The 9,323-nt window shown below is 43.2% G+C and overlaps 1 long non-coding RNA gene across 2 annotated transcripts in view; it reads left to right on the top strand.

The window, feature by feature from the left end:
- Window positions 1-234: 234 nt before the first annotated feature.
- Window positions 235-9,323, top strand: part of LOC309367567 — a 33,719-nt gene continuing 24,630 nt past the window's right edge. The window contains exons 1-3 of one of the 2 annotated variants that reach the window (XR_014167222.1): window positions 235-341; window positions 1,758-1,943; window positions 3,932-4,017. This is a non-coding gene — a long non-coding RNA (uncharacterized lncRNA). Of the gene's footprint in view, window positions 342-1,757; window positions 1,944-3,931; window positions 5,453-9,323 lie in introns of those variants that run through there. The other variant, XR_014167223.1, reaches the window with a different exon arrangement.

The following is a 9,323-nucleotide window of genomic DNA, read 5'->3' as shown; positions in this document are numbered from 1 at the left end:
GCAGTAAGTGAATTTTGTGTTCTTGTACAACAAACCTGTTTCCACTCCTGCCCCTCCTCCAAACATTTGGCAGTAAATGAGAAAATGCACTAGGATAACAGTCACTATATATGATCTCATATAGCCTCCCTGCAAACAAATCAGAATGAATCCTCAGTTACCAGTAAATGTCATATAACTGCCCTGCAAACTTTGTGCAAAGAAGTCTGAAGTAATGTTCAACAAGCAGGTTATCTGCAGTCAGTCCCAGTCATATGGTTGCCTTTTGCTGTGGACTTGCCTGTAATGAAGTAAGATGTCACTTCTGTGCTTCTTATACTAGCCTGGGGAAGTATAATAAGGTAAATTCAACACTTGCTTCTTATTATCTTGATTGCATTCCCTTGTGTAAATGCAACTAACTTCTTGGTTAAGTAAGTCTGTGTGTTGTAATTAGGGCAAATCTTAATCCATGTTAATGTTTTTGTCCTTTGGGCCGAGTTACTGAGAAAGTGTACAATTGGTTTTTTGGGTTAGAGAGGAGGAAGACTTGGAGACTGTGGATTTGTCTCCACTTCCTCTTGTCTAGCAATTTGGGTTTTTCCAGATTGATGTTTGCTTTGATTTAAGAGAGGGTTTTCCCTGGGAAAGCAGCAGGGAAAGGGGGAAACTGCCTGGATCCATGGTAGAGAAAATGCTGGTCAAGTGGAAAACTGCTCTGACCTATGCTTTCCAGACATGGAGATAGCAGAAGTGTGAATGAGTCCTGTGTCAATGATAAAACTAACACACAAAAAGAGTGCGGCATATTATAACCACAAAGACAATTTTATTGAGGAAGGGGGCTTGTTCATTCCATTTTGGAATGAAAAAGTCAGAGATGAAAGACCTCCTTATAATTTATTCACATTGGTTTAATACTCTGTCGTTATGTAACCTTCTCTCTCCTCACCTTTCCTCACTCTAGAATATCACTTTTGGTTTTATTTAAGCTATACTATTGGAATGTAAAATGGGAGATATAAAAAATATTTTAAAAGAATGATGAGAATCTTTCTGGGTTGCAACTCAGTACTCCAGATAGTTCTCTGGGTGGCACAGATGCTGGTATTATTATTATTATTACTGTATTTTTCGCCCTATAGGACACACTTTTTCCCCTCCAAAAATGAAGGGGAAATATGTGTACATCCTATGGGGCGAATGCAGGCTTTCGCTGAAGCCTGGAGAGCGAGAGGGGTCAGTGCACACGAGAGGGGTCGGTCCGGCTTCCCCCGTCCGCAGCCTCGCAAGCTCCGGGAGCGATGGCGAAGGTGCGCTCACCTTCCCCATCGCTCTTGGACCCTTTCTGGGGGCTGGGGCGGGGGAAGCTCAGATTTTTCCTGCTCCAGCCCCACGCCTGGGGAGGGAAAATAATTCCCCCCTTTATTTCCCTCCCCCCCAAATCTAGGTGCGTCCTATGGGCCGGTGCGTCCTATAGGGCGAAAAATATGGTAATTTATTTTAGAATGTTTTAGGGTGAATTTAGACCCAGCGGTAAAGCTGGAATAACTAGGCACCCACCTAGTGAGGGTTCTAACATTATACGAACACAGCTTAGAAGGTGAGGCCAGGTCGACTTGAAATGCTCGACTCCATGTGAAGCAAGTCTTACAACCCTGACAGTATTTCCTGGCAATCAAAACCTGAGCCCGAGAAGAATCTAAGGGATATCCAGTGACCCTCAGAGATGTGACATAAATATGCTCCTGTTTACTTCTCTGCTTTCTCTTCCACAGACTCTTCTCTTCTGCTACTTTGTCGCACCTACTGGAAAAGTAAAGCTGAAGAGACTGACAGATTTATTTCTCTTTCATTTAATGGACGTTGAGACAGGGTGACTTCTGCCCCATTGATCCAAAGCAGTTCCTATACTTTCAGAAAGAGAATCACTTGAAGATCCCAAGCATGTCCTTTTTCTTCTGGCAATTTGTTTTTTTTAGCACCCCCCCCCCCCATGTTAGCAAACTATACATGAAGTGGAACATGGCAGAATACCCCCAGTGTAAGATAAATTGTGTTGCAAGGCTTGGGACTAATTATCCTCCGCAACATCAGAGCTAGATGGACCAGAAAATAAAATGGTATCTTGTGGCTACAGAGAAAATTTGGCAGCAGTATTCCTCCATACACGATTAGATGGGTATCATGCTTGCTATTGTGGTCCAGCATTCACTTGCAGGGTCTCTATGGGCTACATTTATTTTGTGTTTGACAAGAACTCTTTGTCTTCTCTGCTGTGTGTATGCTCTATGTATACATTTGCTGGACTTTTCTCTCCGCGGCATTTAAGCTCCCCCACCCATCCCCGCTGTTGACATGCAAGTGCTTTTATCTGGGCTTGATTAATTAGGAAGCACGCTAGGCTTTAGCACAGTACCCACAATGGCAGCCTAAAGAAATTTCCCAACCACCAGTCGTCAAAGTAAAATGCTAATTACACAAGTGCACAATACAGTAAAGTTCTTTCAGGTGGTGTTTACTAATATAGAAGTGGAAGCTCTCAAGAAATGTGCAAGTAAGTTTTCTATGGAACACTTAGAGGAGTAGATCTATGGAGCAGAGATGCTGATGCAGCTATTAGGGCTTGGCCCCAGCATTCTTTGGGAGGTCTCAAAGAGGCAAGCATTGCAGTTCTTCATTAGCTTGGGTAAGATTTAAGTCAGAAGAATTTCCAGTTTACCTACTTACTGTGGGCACTCACCTGTCTCGGCAGATAATGGAAGAGTTTACCTATAGATTACTAACTTAACAACTCCCAGATGAGAGCTTCACATGTCCATGGGAACTCACACTGGGATCTTGAGGCTTTGAAGAGCGTCAAGGATCAAAGCGAACTGAAAACCTATCACAGTCCTTGTCTTCAACAGCTACCCACACAAAAATTTATTCTTCAGCCAGGATAAATTTTCCTTGGTCACAAAGTTGTCATCTGGTGAAGGTGTAAATTTTTCCTGGATATTATATTTTAATATTTGATTGTCATAATTTCGATGGTGGTGAATCACTCTTGAATACAGTGAACTGTGAAAGCAGCATAAACCTGATTTCAATCAACATGTCACTATGCATTTTTATATATCTGGGAAGCCTGCAAATGAACCCTAATTGCCAACTGTGGATGGAAGCTGGGGTTGACTTCGGATAGGCTCAGAAACAAGGCAATCACTTTCTCATTATTATTTTTTTTGAGGGGGCACTTGACATTCTAGTTGAAGGTGTGGGGAAGTCAAAGAGCCAACCTGGATTTCACTCCTCTTCTTTGGGGGGCGGGCGGGCAGGCAGGGAAAAGCTATAATCCATATAAGGGACACAATTGTGGCATTTGGGCCTCAGTCTAAACTGAATAGTGAATTGTCATGAAACACGCATTTTGAATTTGAGGAATATTTCATGAGTCTTTTGCAATGAAAACTATTTTACTTTCATTATTTGTACAGCACCTTATCTGCCACCCCAAGTCTGTTTCACCCAACTATCACATGTAGAATTGGGTGAAGGAAGAGGAATTGGGATCTTTCCCACTGGACCTGTCTCTCCCTGCCTTGCATGGATCCTTAAGGTTGGGTATTAAAACAAGGGCAAATCTTTCTTTCTTTCTTTCTTTCTTTCTTTCTTTCTTTCTTTCTTTCTTTCTTTCTTTCTTTCTTTCTTTCTTTCTTTCTCTTTGGAAATGCATTCTTCAAGGCATTACACTCTGCTTAAAACCACCTAATCTTTTATTAATGTACATGGTCCTAAAAAGTAACTTCAGACTTCAGTAAGTAGATTCATATGCAGTGCAGTATTTTAACTAACTGCGGAATGCACTCGCATATCCCTGAGCAAAAGGGACATGCTTGGGGGAGTGTGAAACGGGCCCTGTGGAGCTCAAACCGTAATCCTCTCTCCGCTCTCCCCTCGGTTTCTCCAGGCGATGCAGCTGAGGAAGCTTGAAGAACAGCCTCGCAACATCCGAAGAAGCCTGAACTTTCAAGTCGGCACTGCAAAAATATGCAGGTGGCATTCATAAATTAGAATTTTCTAAACAGGGCCCTTGGAACTTGAGCAGTCATACATTGCAGTCACAAAGCTGTGAATTTTCTGATTTTTGTCACACTCTGATAAGATTAACGCCGCCGTTCCGCCCCCCCCCCTTGTACACACCACAGTTAAATTCACTCCTGCTGGTGGAATTGCAGAAGTAATTTCTCTGACAATAGAAATCTAAAACTTTTGAGATTTCCTGCCCATTGGGACGGAATGCAATTTATCAATTCCTATTAACTCCAGTCACCAATAAGAGATGCCTTTATTTTCCTCTTAGGGAGTATAAAATGCACACCACCTATATTTTATGCGCAAGCGTGGATTTCTCCATTCAAATGGCAAGAGCACCTTGTTTCTGAAACCTCCCCTGAAAGAGAGAAGCATCAATTTTAGTAACACTTCTTATTTGCTGTGCGGCTCTCACAAGCAGAATTATGAAGTGTGTGAAGTCTGCTTACATTTGATTGTGCTGAGTCCCTTTGAGGTGTTCCATGGGCGCTTTGGGCTTTTCCCGTCCCTCTCAGTTTTGTATAGACATCTTTTCTCAGCACCAACTTTTCCCAGAGTATGGCTGCAATCCTTGTCTACTTACTTGGGAGAAGGTCCCATCAAATATAGCGGGACTTACTTCTGAGGAAAAATGCACAGGATTGTGTTGTATGGCTGTAATGCTCCACTTACTTAGGAACATATCCTTTATATTGGTAGACAAGACTGAGCTAGATGGACCAATAGTCTGCTGGCTCAGTCTGGTCTACATTGAATGGCAGTGGCTCTCTAGGGTTCAGGCTGGGGACACTCCTAGCCCTACTTGCAGATGCTGGGAATTGAATTTGAGACCTTCTGCATGCAAAGTGGATGCTCTGGCACTGAGCTATGGCCCTAGTGTGATTTCTGGCTAAGAAAACATGTCCAGGCTTGGGCTTCTCATGGAACTACAGTGGAGCTGTTCCCAAGTGAGTGTTTTCATACTACATTTGCATCTTTTCTGTCTGTGGAGCAACAGAATGCTTCGTACACCAGACAAGGGCAACCAGCTGTGGCTCCTGATGGGTGTTTATTGTGAGATTGGTGCTGCTCGTGCGTGCAAGGTTTTCACAGCAGCCACACAATGCCACAATGGCATCCAAATGCCAGGCCACCTTCCTCCCTGTTTAATCTGGATTTACCCTTTTGGCCAACAAACACAAATAAGTTAAAAAACAATGCTGTTGCCAACAATCTATTTCCAGTTTGTGAACAGGCTGCTTGCAATGTTAAGCCACAGGCAGAAAGGACCTGCTGTTCTGCAGATGAGGTCCAAGTTACATGTTACAAAGGAGATACTTGATCGGATAGCCTGCCACATTTTGCTTGTCTGGAAAGCAGCTTCCATCAGTTTGGTTCAGGGACATGACACAGAGGGGATTTACCGTATTTTTTGCTCTATAAGACTCACTTTTTCCCTCCTAAAAAGTAAGGGGAAATGTGTGTGCGTCTTATGGAGTGAATGCAGGCTGCGCAGCTATCCCAGAAGCCAGAACAGCAAGAGGGATTGCTGCTTTCGCTGCGCAGCGATCCCTCTTGTTGTTTTGGCTTCTGAGATTCAGAATATTTTTTTTTCTTGTTTTCCTCCTTCAAAAACTAGGTGCGTCTTATGGTCCGGTGCGTCTTATAGAGCGAAAAATACGGTAATCCTTTCTTCCATACCTCGATCCAAATCCCCCTTTCCCCTGCAGCTAACAGCAACTGCAGGTGGTGGTGAGAGTGTTGTATTGGGAATGGGCATAGGAGGAAATGGGTTCAACCAGTTACACATTGCCAAAAATATGGAAGTGCAACACACACATACTGTGGGGGAATGGAAACATGGATTGTCATAAAATTTGCATATGCTAATTTATATATCTATAGGTGCTAATGTATTAATTTTTTTTTAAAAAATAGCATTACAACAGATTTCATCACAGTAGGGAAGACTGTGACCAAGTGACCTGTGTGCCTGCTGAGTCTCCTGTCCAGAGCAACTTCAAGGTCCCTGCTTTCTCTTCTTGGGAGGCTTTCTCTCTCAACTACAGTGGTACCTCGAGTTAAGAACTTAATTCGTTCTGGAGGTCTGTGCTTAACCTGAAACGGTTCTTAACACTTTAGCTAATGGGGCCTCCCGCTGCCGCTCCACTGCCACCACACGATTTCTGTTCTCATCCTGAAGCAAAGTTCTTAACCCGAGGTACTATTTCTGGGTTAGCACAGTCTGTAACCTGAAGCAACTGTAACCCAAGGTAGCACTGTAGACTTTAAACGCTTCAGACATAAGACTGTCCTCTGTCAGCCCTTCATATTGAGGACTGTGAATTAGAATGCATGACCACTCCATCCTCTTGCCATACCATAGGACCCCTGACCATTAGGTCCAGTCGTGACCGACTCTGGGGTTGTGGTGCTCATCTCGCTTTATTGGCCGAGGGAGCCAGTGTACAGCTACCGGGTCATATGGCCAGCATGACTAAGCCACTTCTGGCGAACCAGAGCAGCGCACGGAAATGCCGTTTACCTTCCCACCAGAGCGGTACCTATTTATCTACTTGTACTTTGACATGCTTTCTAACTGCTAAGTTGGCAGGAGCAGGGACCAAGCAACGGGATCTCACCCCGTTGCGGGCATTCGAACCACCAACCTTCTGATCAGCAAGTCCTAGGCTCTGTGGTTTAACCCACAGCGCCATAGCCTAGTCCAAATCCTGCTCTTAGCAAAAGAGAGACCCAGGTCCATTTATGGATCTCCTCTGTAAGGTTCAGTTTGAATCTGAGTGTTCTGAGAAGGAGAGTTTGGTCTTACAGCCTGTTCCTACACAGGTCTGCTCAGAGGTAAGATTGAAACGAGTTTAGTGTGACTTGTCAACTTGTAAATAGATTTAGGATCCTAGCCTGGGTGTGTGCTAAAAGAATGGAGCTGGAATGAATCCCACACACTTTCCTTGCTTACCTTTCTCCCTCTTACTTTGCACATCAGAAGAAAGAAACATCACCAAAACGATAACCAGGGCTTTCAGCTTTTCGTCAACCTGGTGCCCTCCAGATGATGAGCTACAACTCCCAGCATCACTCCCCACTGCTCCAGTCTGTGGCAGATTCTAAAACATTCTTTTATGGGTCAGAGGCACATAAAGAATTAGGGATGCTGTCTAAAGATAATGGGGGGAAATGATGAAAGCATAGCATTATAAAAGGAATTATAGTAGACAACATTGCCTTCTTTGAAAAAAGTTGGGAAATCAGTAGATTGGGAAGACAGGAGTAAAATGCAGGACAATTTTTGCTATTAGTGAGGTATTTGAAAGAATGCCTCTTACTTCAGATATTCATTCTTAATGACCTGGTTACAAACAGTGTCACATGGCTGGAAGAAGGATAAATAGATGGCAACAATTTGTTGTGATCTATTGAGTCCTGGGGAGGCACCCAAGTGGGGTGTCGCAGACACTAGAAGTCTTGGTTTTATTTATCTTTCCTAATGTCTTGGAACGAAGAAAGGAAAACATCCCATTAATTAAAATTGTGCATATTAAATTGGGAGGTGTAGCAGAAAATAGACTAATCACTTAGTCATTTATAGGGTGTCCCGAGCTCATATAATTTACTATGCACCAATTAAATGTGAAATAAATCCTGACTCATAGCAAATTTTATTCACTGGCTTGATATTTAGAGCCACAGTTTATTTCCTCCCAGTGCTATATAGCTGCCACGTGAACTGGGCACCCACCCACTTTTCATTTAAATCAAGAACGTTAAGTTCTGAAAAATGTCTGCCTATTAAGAAATATGCAGACAAAGTTGAGAGATTTGGAACTAGGAGTTCAGAGTTCATTTATGAAGAAAGAATGAACAATGCGGCGAAACTACAGGGATGCCACAATTGCTGAGCCTCTTAGAAGCAGGGAGAGACCCTTGAATATAATAATAATAATAATAATAATAATAATAATAATAATAATAATAATAATAATAAATTATTTGTACCCCGCCCTTCTGGCTGGGTTTCCCCAGCCACTCTGGGTGGCTTCCAACAAAGATAAAAAATGCATCAAAATAGGAATGGCATAATTCTAATGTTGAAATGGGGTCTCCTGGTCATGGTATTCCCTGAAGCTTTTTGTGTGGCAAAGGGATTGTGGCTTCACTGCCATGCAAAAGACCCTCAGACCCCCGAAGTGGGGTTGTCATGGGGTTGGGACAACAGAGCAATCTAATTACATCTTGCCCAGTTACTTCACTTTGGGGAGTGAAAAGGTCTAACCTGCACTTGTTCGATTCAGCTGCCTGCCCACAGTGGCGGCCCCTGGATCTATCTGTCCAGGAAGACCAAGCAATGATAAATGGGCTACTGGGAAGAAGGAAGAAGAATCCCCCCCACCTTGATGATACAGTATATTTTGTAGGAGGCCATCAGATAGCTATGAAATGGCCATTGCTCAAGTAATATAGATGAATTCACAATTTAATCTAGAGACCTCATAAAATGCCCTTTTCTGGAAAAAACCCCAAAACAACAACCACCCAATTCCATGATTGTCTTGCTTATTCTTCACCAGACATCCCTACTGATGTTGACTGGATATAGTCTCCTTACAAAAAAATGTCCATTGGGGTGATAAAGTATCATATTGAAAGCACTATAAATCCTCTGCCTTTTCCACAGACAGTTTTGTAAGCAGACCGTTCCAAAAGCTGCCTCACCAGAGCTCTAGTAAATCAGGAGCCATCTGGTGTGTTTGCATTAATTCATCCACATTGCCTGTTACTCTTGCGCAAAATGCCAAAGGAAACCTGCGTTCGATGCAATTAGGATCAGCTGCAATCTTCGCTTATTGGGAAATTACCACTCCCACAAATCCAGCAGGTAACTGAGATGTGCTCCACAGAGAGTCGGGAAGCGCAATTTTGCATTTGGGAACATGGGAAACATTTCAGTTGCTTCACTCTAATGAGTCTGTGTGGTCTTGGCATTTGTATACAGACTGTAGGTTCATGGAAGATAAGACTAACAATATACAGACTGTAGGTTCATGGAAGATAAGGCTAACAATGGCTACTACCTGTGATGGCTATTCTGCTTCCATGGTCAGAGACAGGAGTGCTTCTGAAGACCAGCTGGTGGAAATTGCAGGAAGGGAAAATGCTAAGGTCCCACAGGGTTTCCCACAGGCTGGCCATTGTGAGAAAAGATGCTGGACTAGACTGGCCTGAACCAGCAGACTCTGCTTCCTAAACGGCCTCGGTCCAGTATACCTGAA

This window comes from Podarcis melisellensis, assembly GCF_964234715.1.
Source record: "Podarcis melisellensis genome assembly, chromosome: 3".
In the NCBI taxonomy this organism is placed as follows: Eukaryota; Metazoa; Chordata; class Lepidosauria; order Squamata; family Lacertidae; genus Podarcis; species Podarcis melisellensis.
This window is presented reverse-complemented; position numbering and strand designations above follow the sequence as displayed.